General features: G+C 40.9%; 1 protein-coding gene across 1 annotated transcript in view; it reads left to right on the top strand.

Moving 5' to 3' along the window:
* The first annotated feature begins 1,717 nt into the window (after positions 1-1,717).
* Positions 1,718-12,964, top strand: part of mnat1 (MNAT1 component of CDK activating kinase) — an 84,835-nt gene continuing 73,588 nt past the window's right edge. The window contains exon 1 of the mRNA XM_010734160.3: positions 1,718-1,926. The gene's annotated coding sequence lies outside the window, so the exon portion shown is untranslated. The remainder of the gene's footprint in view (positions 1,927-12,964) is intronic.

The raw sequence follows: 12,964 nt of genomic DNA, 5'->3' as shown, positions 1-12,964 counted from the left end.
GCAAGAAATTTGGCACCATTCATCCACAAGCCACACAGCACAAACAGGCCATTTTCCCGCAGTCATTGAGGCGTCTTATGACTTCCCTGCCCTAACAGGGGAATTATTTTGTTTGTCAATGATGATTACTCTAATTTGGCCACAAGCTTTCTTTGCTGTTTTTGTGAAAGGGTTTTTCCTCATTCAACACTAATCCATGTGAGGAGGAAACGCACTATTTTGTATAAAGACACACGTGTTGTTGCCCTGTCTGAGGCTTATACACAAACACAATTCATCAACAGGTGGGGGAGGATTTTTTTTCTCTCTGCAGAAGGATGTTACATTTGGAGTGTGTGGGGTAAGTGTGAGAGAACAAAAGTCGCTGGCAAGGGGGCATTCAGTCTGCAGGAGGATTTCCTCACTGAGCAGAGGACAGAAGAGAGGGAAGCCTTGATATAGCTGGTTGTGCAGAAGCATTTATACAGCTCAATTAACTTCAATAAATATTGAGATGTGTTCATTATAAAGTCGTATAAGAAGAGCCAGTTTGATTTTTTTCCATATTTAATAGCCACCTTCCCAGCCTATAGTACAAGAAATGTACAGATGGTGAATGTAATGTTAGTCGAGGTTTGACTTTTTCTTCTTTCTGTTTCTTAAAGGCTGCAAACTTGTCTTTTACAATGCACGGTGGCTACAAAAGGAGGAAATGTTTAAGTACCGCGTATGCACTGAAATCCATTCATGTGAAATCTTGAAATGTACTTTGAGCAAAGATTAAAGTTGCTGCCTTGGCTTGGAAAAGGTGTGACTTGAATTGGAGAGGAAGATAATGGGGAAGGTAGATGAATCCGTATTAGCGGTGCGTTGATTTGTAATGGTTTTCTTTTAATCTCTTTGATACCTTTCATTTCAGATTTGGGATGCTTGGCCTTGCCATCAGGAATATTTTATATATTTTTTTTTTTCCAACATCATGCTTCACTCCCCTTGAAGGATGTTTTATGTAAAATATGCTTTTTGTACCCTGGAAAGACATTTAATCAAGATTAACCTTGGTATTTTAGTAGCCAGTGGTCTAGCTTTGTGAGGTTTATAATGGAAGACAATTAAGCGCTACTTTCAGTGCTGAGGATCTACTCTTGAGGAAAAAAACATATATTTATAGTAAAAAATTTTAGGAGGTTTTTAAAGGACTCACAGGGGACTTTTTTTTTTTTTACTGGGTTGAATAACCCGACCTATAGCAAGACTTTTTTGTTACATTTAAGACTTTATAAAACCTTGCTTTGTATTAGATAAATTGGTCAATTATACGGTCTCAGCTTTAATAGAACAGAAAGTTATTTCAATAAACTGCCTTTTCTTTTAAGATGAAGGGATTTTTTTTTTCATTTAAATTAATGTCAAGGCCAACGATTAATAATTATTGTGCTTTATTATATGACCAATAAACTGAACCTCAATTTGTAACTTCTTATGTCCAAGCTTCACGCAAACAAAAAGAAAAGAAACTTGTAGGGACTAACTTCCAATAAACTGTTTTTTTTTTTTTGTCCAGAATACTTCACCTTTTTTTGAATTACTTTAATCAGTACTTGTAGCAGAACATTAGCCTGCTGGAAATGTGGCAGCAGGGTAGCACTGCTCTTGTGAATGTTCATTCATGGTTTTCAGAGCATGGCAGACTCGAGTATCCTGACATTGTGTGGTTAAGAAAGTGCAGAGAAAATAGTTTTCCTGGGTGGTCCGACTCATTAATACACTCTGCACTTCTTGATTTACGGCTCACAGTTCAACTGCTGCCAATTAAAACACATAAAAAAAAGGTGGGGGGATACAGAGGAGGAAGGAGGAGAAGGAGGAGGAGGAGGAGGAGGAGGAGGAGGCCGCTGAGTTTACTCCACAAAACCGAGTCAGGATGAACCTGCCCGGCGCATCAAGGTAGGAAAAACAAACGTCTACGGGGTTAGCCTGTTAGCATGTTAGCACACTTGACGGTTGGGCTAACCTGTTGCTAATGCTACAACGTTAGCTCGTTAGCTGTTGAAAAAGTTAAACGAAACTTAAGTTGTTTTATTCTTTATTTTAATGACACGTCGTTATTTTTGTGTGGCTGTATAAAATATTATACATTACATTATATATATATATGTGTGTATATATATTTGAATGCGGTTACTTATTGAGGCAAAGTAGCAAAACAAACGTTAAAGCTACAACAGACAAAAATGTTTGTGGCTGTTTTTATGAAATTGTCCTTTCTTTTTTTTTAAAGAAACATATCCGTGTATTTCGTTTGATTTAATTTATTGTATGTGTGCTCTGTGTTTCTGTAACTATAAAGCACGTTTTTATTCCTCATCTTCCCCAAGTGTTAAAATACAGCTAATTAATATTCGTATTTAATGCAAAATAAATAAATAAAATGATTGCATAAACAAGATATAGATTAAAATGTGGTTTCATGTGCTGTGCTTCAAGTTTGTAATACAGTATTGGGTGTAAATAGCATAATCAAATTAAAACAGCCATTTTAATTTTTAACTGTTACTCTAAAATTACAAAAAATAAAATCTGTTAATTAACTCTGCACCAACACTTTAAAAGACAATCAGATGGAATTATGAAGCAGATTACTATTTATATATTTAATATTTATTTAACTGACGTGAAGGATACAGTGTTCGGGTGTTTGTGTGATGATTTTGGAGGATGTGTCACGAACTGCAGCCTCCAAAATGAATCTGAGTCAGGGCCTCTTTAAAACAGTTTAACATCAGCCATGCAGGTAGGGTTTAATGTTTTAATGAATATTTCATCACCCAGCTTCATTTCAAGCTCAAACTTTTCCTATATGTGAAGATAATCTGGACAGCAGTGCCTGGTGTGATTATGAAACACTTTAAAAGACACTCTTTGAATGCTAAAGTATAAATATATTAATCATTTAACAGGCATAGTGCAAATTAAATTGTAATGTTGATTTATATGTAGGTCATTTGGAAGGAGAACAAGTTTACTGTTGTTGTTATGTTACTGACTCAAAGTGTTTCTGTCTGCACTGACCACTGTTTTATATATTTTTGTCTCAGTTTCTGCAAAGTGATTATCTTCCTTTTTGTTTGTTTTCATCCCAGCAAAATAAGCAGCCTCCTTGTTGAGGTCGTGCACTGATGCACGGTACCCTGTGACCTTGTCAAAAGCGATCACCGTGGCAACGCGCTGGCTATAGTTTTCCCTCTCATCTTAAGACATAATCTGTTTAATTGGTGTCAAAGTTGGGATCCTTATGGTGAAAGTCCTGAAAATACCCACACAGACAGACAGACTCGCTCACTTGTTGACACTTAAAAACAAAACTAATGCAACAGGCGCTCGTCAGTGTGCTGCTGAAACTTGTTAATCTATGGTGTGTGTGTGTGTGGTGGTGGGGGGGAAGTGTTACTGCAGGCCCTCGAGCCACTCCAGTCTGATAAAATCCTTCAAGTTAAGTCAGTCCCATTTGACCCCTCAGACTATTCAACCCTTCCTCTTCTTTACACCTGCTCAGTCCCAATAGTTGGGACGACAGAGAAGATTTGCTTTTAATCTCGTAGGAAGACATTTATCTCATCCTGTTGTTCATTTGGTCTAAATTAGATTTGGGTTAGATATACGGTTAATTTTTTATTAATGATTCATCTACCAATTATTTTCTTGATTGATTGATTAATTAAGACTTTAACAAAGGTTACACAATAATGCAAAATGCTCATTATAATTTCACAGAGCTCAAGGTGACTTCTTTAAATAGCTTGTTTTGTCAGACCGTCAGTCAAAGTTATTACAAAGATGCAAAACAGCAAATCCTCATAGCAGGAACCAGAGATTTGTGTCTCACTGCTGGTTAATTGAATCTGTCCCTCTACAAATCAATTAATAAACAACCTGTTTATAGTGAATTGATTAGATACTGTGACATAAGAGAGTCCACATTTTGCTATACTTTCCTCCAAGGTAGTTTCAGTGTCTCTGCTTGATAAAGGTAATGTGGCAAATCAATGAGCAGGAGTTGTAGGATGTATCACAAACTGCAGCCTCCAGAATGACGAGTCAACACGAGCCAGGATCATGAATGGCATTGCACCTGTCGACAAAGGAGTTTGATGGCAGAGCCACAGGTCAGCTTCAGGGTCACATGAGCCGACCTCCTATCCGCAGTGTCCTCGACAGAATATTGAATATCAGTGAGCAGAGGTCAGCGCTGTTTCTTCTCACCTGTGAGCGCTCCACGTGTTAAAGCGTGGGGTTTCCTGGGGATGCTTGTGAAAATGGGAGCCCGACTTAAACTAATTAAATCACTGAATAGGTGTCCATGGGAGGGTGAGAGGAAACCTAGAGAGAATCAAAGACGTGTCGGCTGCTGACATAAATCGTATGTAACATGACATTAAAAAGTATCAAAGAACAGAACTGTTAGGCACAAAACAGAAATGTTGTCATAGTGCAACCTTCTCAAACAATTAAACCAATTGGTCTTCGGCTTGGAGCTCTTTTTAAATTTTCTCTTCCGGGCTTAGACATCCACCTGAATGCTCCTTACCTTTGCCACAGGAGAGCAGCGAGGAGTAAAATGGGAAAGCCAGATGAATGTGGAAAACACACATTAATAAAACAGGAAATTGGGGGCTAAAAAGTGCAAATAATCACTGGATGTGAATGTGTTCATTGAAGCACTCTTTTTGGGTGCTAGCCCGATGCTCCCACTAATGGTCTGTCTCACTGAAGTAGCACCAGGAATGCTAGCCTCCTCAATGCTTCACAACTCAGGGCAAGCATGGCAGCACTCCCATTTGTGTATGTTTGTGTATGTGTGTGTGCCTCGCTGTCATTATCCTTTCTCGAGGCGAGGGGGGGGACCCCAAACCTTGGTCTAGCATACTCTCCCATCCTGTAATGAACAGGGTCTACATATTTATGTTTTTGCCAGAGAACACTTGAAACACAAGAGGGGTTAAAGTAAAGAGTGGGGAGGTCTTTGGACCATTTTCAATATTTCCCCCCTCTGTGCTCCATAGGGCAAGTGAGGGGTTGCTTCTTTACAATAATCAGGTGACCAGAAGGAAAATAGTGTGGCCTTAACAAGCCCAAATTAAAAAAGAACATCATTTTCATTATGCAGTCAAACACAATTACAAGCAAATGTTTTCTCTGTGGAGCTGCCCCTGCTTTCAGGGTCTTTGTCCCTCTCTCCTTAGTGTGTGCAGAGAAAGGCCCCGGTGGTCAATGGGCAGCTGAGTGGCGTGTTCAGCGGAGGCCCACATCCTTTAGCCCCCAGCGCAGAATGCGTTTTGTTAGAAGAGCAGCCATACATTCTGAGCAGATTTGTTGAATTAGAGAGCGCAGCAGGAGACGGGGAAGCGGGGGGTAAGTGATGGGGTGGACTTGTTGCTAGGTGACTGACATACAACTGCAGCATGCTGCAGTTGTATGCCCCCCCCTTACCTCCTCATTCCCTCCCTGCGCCACCCTCCCCATCAATTCACTTGTCTAGCTCTTCTCGTTTCTGAAGAGTAGATAATAAAATGAAGAGAAAATACACAAAACAGGGTGAATCATGGAGGCTTCTACAGTACACCTCTAGCACCTACTAAGAATCCAGTCATCAGGTTTTCAACTGCGGCAATACTTAAAAAACTGTTAAGTGTTGTGGGAAAAGAAAAAATGCTTTTATGGTAAAAGTAAAGGTGAATTCCCTCTTTCCTCTTTCTAATGTGCAAGTTAGTATAGAATCTGACATAAAGCATTAGCCTCATGAAGACACTTTGCGCTATCAGCAAAAAAAAAAAAAAAAAAGGCTTTTCCTGGGGCTGGTAAGTGACACACAAGGACAGGCAGGATTTCTCTGAGCTGCTACATCCCTGAGTGGGAGATTTGCCATATGAAATACTGATATTTTCAAATATAACCTGTGATCCAGTCCAATAATTAGAGGATGGAAGGTTATTTTAGATTTTGACAGACCTCATTGAATTTTCCTGAGCAAACACTTCTTCTTCTCCTCCTCATTCGATAAGTGTGCTGTCCATCCTCCTGACTGCCTGACTTAGCAGACCACTTACCTTGTCACTTGCATGTCAAGCACCTCGGCCTCATGCAGCCACACTGACCCTTTGAGAGGACCTTCAGCAGACAGAAGTTAAGAGTAAGGTGGAAATGGAGCCAAAGTCTCTTTCAGTTTTGTTTCTGGACTCCATAAATATTTACATGTAACGTCTGAAGGTGCTGGATTATATTCTGATTGAACATTCTGTTTTACATTAAGCTTTCGTGACAAAGGTGACAGGTGACATGCACGCTAAGCGTGATGCATAATGTATTTTTGATTGTCAGTTTTGTATCGGGAGTATTCAAAATCAAAAGAAACGACTGCAGCTGCTGGTGCTGGCGATTGTGGAGAGGCATTACCCGCACACTTCGTCTCTCTGTTTGTCTGAAAATGTATTACACTTTTTTTTTTTTATCCCCACCCCCCCACCCTTCCCATTCAATTTTGAACATCACATATTCATTCTATGCTAGCGTAAGGTGTAGAGATTCAGGGTCATTGGGAGTTTTGATTTCCCCCTCGGTGTCGCATTTATTTGAAGCTCTGTCTGAAGGTCAAAACCAAATACACCCAAACGAAAAAGCCATTGTTGATCTGTTTCTCCACCTCGTGCTTCCCTATTCCTTTTCACCAAGAAAGCATCTTTGCTTCTTTGTGCTGCCGGAGGCTTATGAGACTATCAGGGCACACCTGTGCCCTGAGGAAAATTCCTCTGCTCTCTCTAAAGCTGTATTATTCAGCACAAGGCCACGACAGACAGTGTTCCTAAAAGCATTTGGAAGATTGTAAATGGTGTTGCTAAAAACTGTCAGGAACCCACCGTGGTACAAAAAGAAGAAAGATACCGTATTCAATAGCTTCCTTTCATGAGTGCTAAGCCGAGAAATTATCTGGAACAAGATATATGCTTCACATTTGGTAGTGAAATAACCCTTGATATATCTTCCATAAGCTGAAAAATGGAGTAGCTTGTGTTTTTATGAGACGATGCTGTATGTTGTTTCTGATATAAATAGTACCGATGACACTTGTGGCAGTACAGTCAATATACGAGAAATGTATGTTTAGATTCTTAGTCATTTTTCAGTTTGTTGAGACGACCACACAAATCTCGTTATGTCACGACGCAGTTAATTGGTCGATTAGACCTGTAAAATTTTATCATATGATTACAGTCAGTAAATTCAGTTTATTTCAATGTATGATATTTCTGAACAATTAAGAAGCGATATTTTGTTAAATATGTACGAATAATTCACTAAAATGGTCAGCATTACTCTTAATTAAATGACTAATTAACTAGTATGTGAAATATGTTTGTGTTTTGTAGCAGCTTGAAGTTTTATTTTGTAGATTTTAAATTCATGGACAGGTTTCAAGTGTTTGTGTGTCCCACATATTTTTAATTATGAGCTGTGCTTTGCATTTCTATGTTTGTGTCTGTCCACCTGTGTATGAACGTGTGTGTGCGCGCGTGTGTGTGTGGCAACGAAAAGAGCAACAGTCATTGATTAGCTCAGCTCAAAGCCTATATGGACTTAGCTGATTAAATTAGCAGTCACATCTTTCTCTCTCTTGTTGGCCAGGCTCCACATGACTTCCAAACTAAGGCGGCGTATTAACGCCGTCTCAGGTTTTTACTGCTGGCTCAGCCTCCCTGTTGCCGTCAGTGCTGGCGTGCTGCAGCAACGTGCTAAAGTATTTGGCAGGACTTGCAGTACATTTTTTAACAGTTAATGTGTTCAGTTTTTTGATACATTGATCTCCTCCAAATGATTGAACCCAACCTTTAAACGGAAATGTTAATTACCAAACTTGAAACATCTGAATTAGTGCTGCCATATCACAGGACTCACAGCAAGGGCTTTTATTGATCATATCCTCTTCTTTTGTGTGATATTACTATTTTTGCATCCTCAGAAAATACACTGCTGACTCTGGTGTCTTACAGCTCACTCATTTACATTGACCCGAATCCCCCAGCATGTCTGTTAAGTAGAATGATTTAATCTTCCCTGGCAGGAGCACCCAGAGCACCCCTCTGCTTACCCTCCAAACATGCATTTTTAATCAGTATATTAAGATGTCACATAACAGTCTGAGCTCATCACCAGTGCCATTGGCCATAACAGATATGGATTCAGCTGTTTAGAGTGGTTTTATACCCTACCTGCTGGCTGTTACTGAGAAATCACTGAATAAGGATGTGTATTCAAATACAAGAGCCATACCTACTACCAATCCAGCCTCGCATAAAATGTAATCTTTGTGCCTTTTTTAAAAGCCACATTTACTGCGCGATAGAGAAGAGCAGCGACCAGCGAGGTAGAAATTTGACTCATCTTCTCAAGGTCTTTGAAGTCTCCACAGGGCCTTGTCCTTGTAGCACAAGACTGCTGATGCCACACGGTGCACTGAGAGGGGCTGCGCACAGATAAATATTTGAGTATGTGTGTGAGTGGCGAAAGCGAGATGACTCTCAGCCTGTCAGTTGTGCTTGGAGTTGTGGCATCAAGCAGGGGGGGGACCTGCTTAGTGACACCGGCTAACTCAAGCAAAGGCATGAACACATACACATATACTTTCTCTCTCTCTCTCTGTACTCCCATCAGCCTCCTTCACCCCCTCTCTGTGTATCACAGATAGCCCTGTCAGCTAACTCCTGTCAGAGGCATCACCCTCTAGGTACAGTGGCGAGCTTTGTGCACACAGTGATCAGGCAGCTTGCCAGCTCTGCCTTCTCCTGCCTGTACCTAGACAACTCCCTTCATCCTAATGAGCTCTGTCAGAATGGCATTTGACATAAGCCATCAATAAAGCACAGCTGACAGACTTTCGAAGTCCAGAAATCCATGATATCCCTGGACTCTGCTCTCCGTTGTGTAAACAACTCCCAAATACTGAGTTGGAGCTCCATTTGCAGTCAGAAGGACGTTGATTACATTAAAGTTTTGATCTGATACAAGGCTAATGGATATTTCTGACGTAATCCTTAATTGACTTTGTCAAATATATAATTAATCATAAATCTATAAGCAGTTTTCACCCTGATGCAGATTTTAAAACAAGCTGCTTTAAATAGAGCACTGTGTGTTTCCGGATGAGAATCATTGGTGTTATATCATTTTTATTTCAAACTGCACTGAATGGATTAGAATGTAGAATGTATTAGAAAACAACAACTTTAACCAATGAAAACATCTCAATCTTTTCAATAGACACTGAAGGTAATTGCTGCATTGTACAATCAGCGAGCTATGGCGAGACTCTCCTCGGAGTGAGTCTTGCTGTAGCTCCCAGTTTGCTGCTCGTTTGTGTTCGGTACAAATAGAATCACTAGGTCGGTGAAACAATTGTGTTTTATGGAAACTAATGAACTTAAAGGAGCCGTTTTTATCTTTTCAGTATAGGAGCGTGTAATGCAGGGATGAGTGTACCATTTACAATAAAGTAATTCTGAGCTCAGGGTGAAGTTCCTGCGCTACGAGGGGCTCGGTATGAATCATCCCCCGAGCTAATGGACACAATACAGGCTTCTGTTTTTATTTTATTTGCCTTCGCTGTCAATTTGCCTGAACACGCATGAGTAATTATTAGGGCACTGCATTAAAATAAATACATGAAATTAATCTAGCATGCCATATATGTACAAGTAAGAAAGAATACGTAGCTGTTTTTATTTTTCCTACTCGCATACAACACATTCAATCGCACATCCTAAAAAGACTATGTGTAAAGGTCAAGCTGCGATAGTGTGTACAAAAGAGCAAAGTCTGTTGCTAGAAGAGACGTTTATTGACAGTCATCTGCTTGTTTGTGTGTGTGTGTGTGTGTGTGTGTGTGTGTGTGTGTGTGTGGTGACTACGAGGCTCTCGGACAATGTGAAGTGGAGGTGAGGCCCAGGCAGCATGGCTGCGGCGTTGTGACCTGTGCCCTGACTCACGCATCATGTAGCTTCCTGGCGCCAGAGGACCTTCTGACCATGATGAGTTTTGACTCCTGTCACCTTTGGGTGTCGTCAAGATCCCCTGACATGGACTGGATGTTTTTATTATGATTCTTTGCAGAATAAAAATCCTCTACGGGTGACCACTGTCTCCCACCAGTGAGGAATAGATGAGAGAGGAGACGCTGAGGAGGCTTTTCAGAGTACACACACCAAAAAAAAAAAAAAAAAAAAAAGGTTTGCCATTGTCACACACCAGCAGAATAATTCTTTAGAAACCTGCTACTGTTACGTTGAGAATAACGCCACTACAAAATCAGTCGAAAAAGTTCAATTCACCAGTATCATAATAGACGGTTATACAATGAAGATTAGGATCTTTGAGGTGTTCTGTAAAAACTCTGTTTGTCTTCTATTGCAGGCAGAGTGTATTGTTAGGTGTGTGTGTTCGTGAATAAGATAGAAAAAGGGGAGACAGAGATAGTGTGTGTGGGTGGCTGCAGAGGAAAAACAAGCATTCAATCAACCCACCTGTTTTGACAGTCGGTCTGTAGCTGCATCAGCACTGTACAGTGAAAAAGATTTTTTTTTTTTAATTATTGTAATTTGTTAAATATCTTCTCATACTGTATTCTGGTTTGACAGACTCTAGACAGTTTGCTTTCTTTCACCGTCACACTTGAAGGTTGCAGTTTTAATGTGGCTGTAAACACAGGAGAGGCACCACTGGATGCCAATTTCATGTATGGTTTTGTATGTGGAAAATTACTTACGGTTCAATTTCAAGCATGCTCTATATGATGTCTATGTGCGTAAATTGAGGATTTTCAGCTAAATGCTACCTCGCACACACACTCACTTTGTTGTGCAAGTGCTATAGGTGATGCATGCATTTGTTCATTTGCAATTTCTTATTGCTTTTGCTTGGCCTCTTACACATCACTCACAAACACAGGTAATATATAGCCAGCGCGGCGTGCAACATGCACTCTGCCTAGTTTCATTTAGCCCTTTATCTGGCCAGAAATTGACTGCATTCAAGAGTGGAATGGATGTAATAATTGCATGCACTCTATAACATGCCCCGTAAATGTGTTTTCCAGAAGAAAAAAAAAAAAAAGAAGAAGAGGGTGGAAAAAGAGCTTTTTTTTTTTTGTCAAGGATTTGAGAATTTTCACTGTATTGTTTGTTTTCAACAGCCAGTCGTAGTTTTCTTAGTTTCATTTGCAGCCTGTGGGGAGGATGAAGCACGGAGATTCTGGTAAACCTTTGTTATAGAGGCACTCACTTTTCTGTCGCCTGTTGCCGGGTTCAATTAAGTTACATTTGCAGGTCATAAATGGTTGATATATGAATTGTATTAATGTATATGAATGAGCACGGCACATCATTTTAACAATAGAATATCTATTTGAACAAGTTGTAATGACAGACATACTTTGACATGGCCTAACCACTTCATGCCATTCAGTTGGTAAGATTACTCTTTTCACATGGCAGCATTGAGAACGTACACTTCAGGGTAAATATACAATGCTACTGTCAATCTCATCAGTTTTGAATTGTACATTGTGGAATACTCTGGTCACCAATGTGAATTGGCTTAGTGGACATAAGGTCAAATATCACGTGAACTGATTATAATAGCAGTGGTGTAGTGTATGCATTGTGAAACAAAAGCTTGGGGGGAGGAGTATGTGTGTCAGGGCAGGGTTGGCCATGTGTGTGCGCCCCCACACTGACTGCTGCAGTGTATTGGCTCTCCTCTATCCATGTTAGCAGGGATGTGTGACTGAACGGCACTGGATTATGTACACTGGGGGCCAATGGGTCAGTGGATAAGAAGTCTTCTCTGTTACCACAAATCCGCAGATTAAACGCAACGTCGAGAGCAAGCGCTGCCCCGAGGGCAAATGGGTCTGAAAACACAACTCTCTGAGAGCTTTGGCATAACCCTCCTGTCACCACGGAGCCACAAGGCAACGTATGAGTGAAGTGACTTCTCTTTAAGTCCCACCACATGAGCCTGGCCTTTAAATATATCCGGGTCATCCAGGGGTTACGGGTAGTGTTGCTGACATGATATCTTAATTGAAAAGTTAATCCTGCTGCTGGGACAGCTGACTCTAAGTTAAAACAGTCTGTCGTGCCGAGAGAAGTCAACAAAACACCGAAGTCGAGCAGGCAGCCTGCGAACAAACACAGTAATATTTGCACCCTCCATCTTTGCCTAGGCGCCCCAGGCAACTAACAGCATACATTAGCATTGTGTGGCAGTGTTTTACATCACTCCCTGCCTTCGCCCGATGTGGTTTAAGTGCTTGAAATAGACTCGGCGCCTACACAGACAGATCAGAGGACATTTACAGTAACAGAGCTATCTAACATATTGGTTTCAGATCGGCTTTTGGCGTGGGAACTCTTTGGTGATCATGTTTACATACTTGTCTGAGGAGCAGTGATGTAGGAGAGTGAAAGGTGCTGTAGATCTGTATGTTGTAGTGGCAGGATGGCTGTTGGTGACAGGCTCTTGTAGCGTCTGGTCTGCTCCACTGATCCTAGGGAATCTGGGTCATTTCCAGCCTGTTCACATGTAACTGTTCCCCACTCCTTCCCTCCCTCTGCCCAGGGCAAGCCACGACCCAGCTACACGGTAATGATGACGCAAAGTAAATGGACTTGTCTCTTAAAATTGAGGGGAAACTGAGCGGTGGTCTGCAGCGGGGTGCACCACACCTCTGCTGCTGTATCACTCTGTCGTCCCTGATGATGTGTTGAGCTTTTTCTCTTTGGCACTAATCTTCTCAAACTGTTTAATGCAGCGAAGCAGTAACTGCAGCTATATAAGCTGCTGGTTGTGTCTGTGAAGTGCTACTGAGCCTTCAGTAATCCTCATAGTGTTACAGCCCCTGTAGTCACAATAACCTACGTGTAAGTAATAATAA

The sequence above is a fragment of the Larimichthys crocea genome, chromosome XXIV (genome assembly GCF_000972845.2).
Source record: "Larimichthys crocea isolate SSNF chromosome XXIV, L_crocea_2.0, whole genome shotgun sequence".
Classification (NCBI taxonomy): Eukaryota; Metazoa; Chordata; class Actinopteri; family Sciaenidae; genus Larimichthys; species Larimichthys crocea.
The sequence above is the reverse complement of the archived record's forward strand: the minus strand, read 5'-3'. Positions and strand labels throughout refer to the sequence as shown.